The 6,627-nt window shown below is 42.4% G+C and overlaps 1 pseudogene; it reads right to left on the reverse strand.

Annotated features, from left to right (window-relative positions):
- Positions 1 to 6,117: 6,117 nt before the first annotated feature.
- On the reverse strand, positions 6,118 to 6,381 carry LOC110298076 (annotated as a pseudogene).
- Positions 6,382 to 6,627: the final 246 nt, after the last annotated feature.

Genomic DNA, 6,627 nt, shown 5'->3' on the forward strand with positions numbered 1-6,627 from the left:
CTCTTAGCCTGGAAGCAGGAAAGCCTCCTGCATAACAAGAGATGTTTCCAGTCTTTCAGTGGCCCAGTGAAAAGGTGGCAAATGGCTGGTCACCTTGGGAGCAGTTAGAATTCTACTACAGTTCCTCAAATGTTAACTGTTCTAGAAAAATATGATCTGTACTGAAAACCCTGGAAAAGTCTGACTAAAGAACATGGAGTCTCAATGTAGCAAAGGGTGCACAAGGGCCAGGGTCTCCCCTGGATGCAGCAGCCTGCCTGACCATCCACTGGCGGCCTTGATGGAGTCTCCATCCCTTCTGGCCTCAGGAATTCTCTCAGTTCTAAGTATGGTGTGAGGTTAACCTGAATATGTGGAAAAACGTTTCCCCCTACACAAAAGCAAGGGTCTATCTCTTTGGTTTATAATAAATAGTTCGGGACGTCCAAATAGAATGTTCCTGAGTGGCATGAGCGCTGTGGAGATCTTCTTTGCTAAAGGACGGGCCCTGAGCATAAGCTCTGTTTCCCAGAAGCCTTTGAGGTTAGTTCTTCAAGCCTCTCACTTAGTTTTCCTCCTGGTGTTTGTGTTCCCATCCCCTGCGGGACCTGTGCCTTCCACGTGCCCACCTTCCAGATGCCACAGGTATTTCTACCCCTGTCTGTGACCTTCTGAGCATCTCTCATCCAGAACTGGTTGTCATGAGTCTATAAATGCATTTCCACATGGGAAACACACATGCTTCATGCACAGTCCTGGCACTGGCCCTTTAAGATCCTGAGAATGCTGCAAGCTAGTTAAGAGGCTGTTGTTTGAACCAAAGAGCAGCCCCAGCTCTCTACACCCACCCAGCGCCTCTGCCAAGATTTTATATTGCCTCTTTCTAGTGTAGTACAAAGTGAAAAGACACAAGCAAAGGCCACTGTGGTGACTGTGCCCCAAACAGCAGCTGTGGGGTAGAAGAAAGGTCAGGTTTCCAGGATGCAGAAAACAGTCTCAATCTCCCTTCCTCCCCTATTCATGTGCTTCAAATCATTCTGACGTCTTGGGTCCAGAAACACATAAGGAATCCCCCAACCATGCCCAGATGGGTTCTGACTCCCTAGGAAGATTGTTTTAGGTAGGAAGACACACATCTAGATTGTGACTACAACAGGAGCTGGAACCCAATGCAGACCTGGAATGCAGAGGTCAGAGCCTCCTGGGGTAGGAAGTGAGGGCTTTGTGATGGTATTTCAGCCTGCATCATCTGTCACTCGATTTCAAACGGTACATCAGTAATACATGAATGGGTTATTTGTATGCATAAACATGAACAAATACAGGAAAGCCCCAGGACCCACTTCCCAGTCTCTTCTCTCTTAAACAATTTTCCCTGCTTCCCTCATCTCTGACTGTAACTGAGATATAAGGTACACATGAAGAACACACCCAGTTCATGCACAGTTTGGTGATTTTCCATCAATGTATCAACCCATCATATTAACACCTCAACAAGTGTCCCCACAGATCTGTTCCAAACTCCAGTCCTAGCGAATCACTGCTCAGCTTTGGGTCGCTACCGGGTTAGATTTGGAGACTGCTTTCTAGAACTTCCAATAGCTGATGTGTAACCTTTGTCTTTACCTCTCTGGTGTTCTGAGATTTGCTCCTGCTGTGTGTCTGTAGTGTGCCGATTTCCTCACAGCCAGAGATGAGCATCGCTGTCTGGATTCAGGGCAGCTGTGGCATCCACATGGACCTGCGTGGGATCAGGACGGGGTGGGGAAGGCTCAGAAGGCTTGGCAGGTCTTCATGAGTGGTTCCTTCCTCCATATTATACAAGGGGCAAGCAGTTGGGTGGGGTGGGGGATGGGTCTCTCCAGTGGTGTAGTTGTCCGTGAGTCAGCTTTGCTTCGATTGGCACATTTTTTTCTGATGTGACAGCTAGCAAGTTACCCATGTTCCTGTAATTTACCCTAGTAAATTCATTGGTCTACCCAGCTGGACTTTATAAAATCCTAGCCCTCCTTTTCTTGGTCTGTTACCCTGCCCTCCTGCCCCGACTTGCTTTCGAGCAGATGTTTCTTTATGTCTCCCTGGAAATCGTAATATGTAAGGTCTCAGAGTCACTTTTTAGTCCCTGGTAATACTCCACTATGTGACCACCCCAGTTTGTTTATCCTTCTACCTGTGAGATAGTCATGAGATTCTGATTTGGGAACACGGTGAATAAACTTTCCAAGAACTCTATGTAAATATATATATATATATATATATATATATATATATATATATATATATATATCTGTGGACGCTGACATCCACAGCTAACCCAACGGCTGGGTCATACAATTCCTGTGTTTTCAATTTGTAAAGAAACTATAGAATTTTGTTCCAATTTATTTTCCATTTCCACCAGCCATACAACTCCAGCCACGTGTTGTTCTAGTCAGCACTTGATAGTGGCAGTTTATTTTTATTTATTTTTAATTTTTGACACTCTATCAGGTACATCGTGCAGCTGGTGTTTTCTGTCTCCCTCGTGATAAATGCTGTTGACCATCGTGATGTATGGTGGGTGCATTTGATTTTCATATCTCACATGAATTATTCCTTCAAATTTCATGCATTTTTTTCTCTCTTTTGTGAGACAAGATCTTGCCGTGTAGCCGAGGCTGGCCTGAAATTCACAGTCCGCCTGCACTTGTCTCCTGAGGGCTGGGATTATAAGCTTAGCCACCACATCTGGCTTCACATGTGTTTAAAATCTGGAGTTGTGTATTCTCACATCACAGGTGTTCTGCCTATAAGAATTCTGTCAGATAAATGATTACAAAGGTTTTCTCTGCTGTTTTCATTTTCTTGAGAAAGCCTTTGAAAAGGTTTTAGTTTTGTCATTTCATCTATTTGTAGATGGGCTGTGTACTTTGCTGGGTCCCAATGAACTTTCTCTACTGTAAAGGTGTGAAGTTTCTGTCTTTAATTTTAGATCAGTGATTTATTTCAAGCTTAGTCTTTGAGATGACATAAGGTAATGAAGTTCACTTTTTTAATGTGTATTTGATTTTTTTGTAGCCTTGGCCATTCTGGAACTCACACTGTAGACCAGGCTGGCCTTGAACTTAGAGATCCACCTGCCTCTGCCTTCCAATTACTGGTATTGCATTATTGCCCGCAGCTTTTGTTCCCCTGGTAAGAACACGCTCAGGGCAACCGGAATCTTCTGCAGCACAAGCTTTATTGCTTACCCCATCAGGAGCCAGTGGAGAAGAGATCCAGAGAGCGAGAGCCAGAGAGAAATGGCGGAGCCCTCTCCCTTTTATGGAGGACTGTCCTCCGCCTCGGACGTGTCGCTCCCTGATTGGCTGCAGCCCATCGGCCGGAGTTGTCGTCACGAGAAAGGCAGAGCACATGGCGTGGAAAGCTACCCCGGCACATGCGCAGCTTGCTTGTTTACTACTTAGAACACGGGTGTCAGTGCCATCAGCGCCATCTTGTAATGGCGAATGTGAGGGTGGCTCCTTACATTGCATAACATATTGAAAAATAAATTTTCTTTCCTCCTTGGTTAACATTGAAAACTTTGCCAGATTTCAGTTGGTCATATTGTGGGGTGTCTACCAGAGACTACTCAGACATGGGTTTAAACCAATAGAAAGTCTTTATTAGTTGGGCTGGCAACTACACTGGGTGTTCTGGATCCCAGAGTAGCCCTAAATCTTTCTCAGAGTGAGTTTTTAAGCACAAAAGCCATATCCCGGGTTGACATATTTCACTTAAGAAAAATGCTTAGCCAGAAGTAGAACTATAGAAAAAAATATATATAAGCAAGGTTAATACATTTAGAGACTTTCCTAGAAGTGTGGGCTTTTATGGATTAGGACTTTGTTTTTATTTTAGCAGGTGGTGCTGTCTACATGCTAAGTCTTATGGTCTGAATGATATTTCCATCATGGCATCAGTTGTGCTAAGGTCTGGGGGTCTATTACAAGTCACACCTATGCAGGCTCTTGGAATCTTTATCCTGTATGTGAGCTTGTTAATTTATTACGTCTTGACTATTGATTATCATAACTTCATAGTGGGTTTTGAAACCAGATAAAGATCTCAAGCTTTTTCCTATTTTTCAAAATTGTTTTCATTTTTCCAGGTCCTTGACTTTGATAGACAAATTGAAATACTTATATGTTTAAAACTTCACTAGCAAGGGAATTTAGGACTACAGTTGTCTTTGTTGAGATCTTTAAAATGAATTCAACTTATTTGACAGATATTGACCTGAATTGTTAACTCCTATAAAAATGTTTGGCTGCAGTTCCATTGGAATGGTGGGAAGCTTTTTATTTTATTTTATTTTTTTATTTTTATTTTTGGAGACAGGGTTTCTCTGTGTAGCCTTGGCTTTCCTGGAACTCACTCTGTAGACCAGGCTGGCCTCAAACTCAGAATTTTTTTTTAAATTTTTTTAATTAGGTATTTTCTTCATTTACATTTCAAATGCTATCCCAAAAGTCCCCTCTACCCTCCTCCCCATTCCCCTACCCACCCACTCCCACTTCAGTGGGAAGCTTTTTAAACCATGAATTAAATATACTAGATAATTGCTGACCCATTCAGATTTCTCTTATTCTTGAATCTGTTTGTTTAGTTTTTATTTGTCAAGGACTGTTTTCATTTCATCAATTGCATCCATGCTGTCAATATATTAGTATAAAGGTTTGCTAAAATGCCTTTATTAGCTATTTAAAATTATTTTAGTCTTTATTTGCTCATTATTTGATTATCATAGCTTCATAGTAGGTTTGATCCTCCTCCTCCTTTCCCACCTCTGCCTCCTCCACTTCCCCTCCTCTATCTCCTACTCACTTGTTCCTTCCCCCCTCCCCCCTTTTCCCTTCTCCGCCTCCTCCTCCTTCTACTTTATCCCCCTCTCCTTCTCCATCTTCACCTTTTTCCTCTTCCTCCTTTTCTGTTGGTACTGACAATGGAACCCAAGGCTTCAGACATCCTGGACAAATACCCAGTCACTAGAAGATCACCAGTCTCCTTTTTTCCCTGATCAATATATCTAAAGGTTTACTAGTTTTTGAACTAACAATGACCAAGAGCAGCTACCTTGGGTCTCACTGACTCCCACTTGTGCTTCTGTGTTCTGGCTTCTGTGCCTCGCTTGTTGCACCCTTCTTCCCGCAGAGTCTGCAATCTAGTTCTCCCCCTAGCTTTCTAAGATGGAAACTTAGATTGTCTAAGTTTGAAAAACTTTTCTCTTAAAATTGACTATATTTACCTGTGTGAACATGTACCTGTGTGAGTATACGTGTACATGTATGTATAGGTGTGCATAGGGTCTTGGATCTATTGGAGATGGAGTTACAGGTATTTGTGAGCTGCCTCATGTGGAAGGAGAGTGGGCTACTGAACTATAGTTATGCCATGTCATGGAAGGATTCCTAACAATACTCTAAGTAGTGCTGAAACTGTCTTGGGTAAACTGGTTTCTGGACTAGCCATACATTCCTATACAATGTGTCCCTTGACCTGAAGGTTATAAGAACTGCCTGACCACTTAACTGCCATATCTCCACTTCTGTAAACAATGTGTGCTTGCTGCAGAAGCCTACGGATGCTCACAGATGCTTTTCTGTATATTCACAATTGTGATCCTGCCTTTAAAAACACAAACAAACTGGAGGCCAAAGCTGCTTCTCACTACTCTGCCTGGGACAACCCCATGGGCGGTACATACTCTTCGTGACTTATTCAGACAATTGGATGTTTTTGTCTCTAGGTACCATGTAAAAGGTGCTGGGATTTGAATTCTGGACTTTATGATTGAGGAACAAGTACTGCCAACACTGGATCCATCTCTCCAGACCCCCAAACTTTTTTTACTTGCATATAAACTATACATTTTCCAACAAATGCTGTTTTAATCAAATCTTACTTATGTGATTTTTTTTAATCACAAATGCTCTAATTGTTCTCTAATTCCTCTTATCATTTGTTTCTTTTTCAAATCATTGCATTTTTAATAACCTGGCAATAAGTGAAAACATGAGAAAAAAATTGTTGCTTTTATGAACAGTCTCATAATTACAGACTCAATCATATAGTGAGATAGCATTCCAAACAGCATGTATAGGTAGACTTCAAGGCTCATAGGTTGACACATTCGGTTGCTGATAATTGGTCTAGGAGTGGGCAGCACAAGAGATTAACAAACCCACAGAGGACAGGACGTGGTTGTTGGGTCATGAGCACCTTGAAGCATTTCTTTATGGTTACTTGTTGTTTTGAGTATTTGTCATCTGGGGAGAAATGAGCAGGGTGGGCAGGGCAAGTCTGTTGTCCCATAGGGTCAAATTTCTTCAGCGTATAGCAGTGATAGCCCTTCTCATTTACATAATACTGGAGAAACATGGCTGCCTCTTAGCAGAAAGAGGCTGCTAAGTTAACAACCAGCTGTGTTCGCCCCAAGTGTCATCATTTACTCCCTAATCCATCTGCTGCTTAGACATGTGGTCACTCATTGCTTCCTGACATGTTTTTGATTTAGAATGCAGCTAATAGACTAGCACTAGACCTAATAATAGCAGTGACAGGCAGTGCTAGTCATACTAGGCTGGGTCCATTGGCCTGAATATAGTTACACTCTCATAGGTGAAG

Source organism: Mus caroli, chromosome 7, assembly GCF_900094665.2.
Source record: "Mus caroli chromosome 7, CAROLI_EIJ_v1.1, whole genome shotgun sequence".
NCBI lineage: Eukaryota > Metazoa > Chordata > Mammalia > Rodentia > Muridae > Mus > Mus caroli.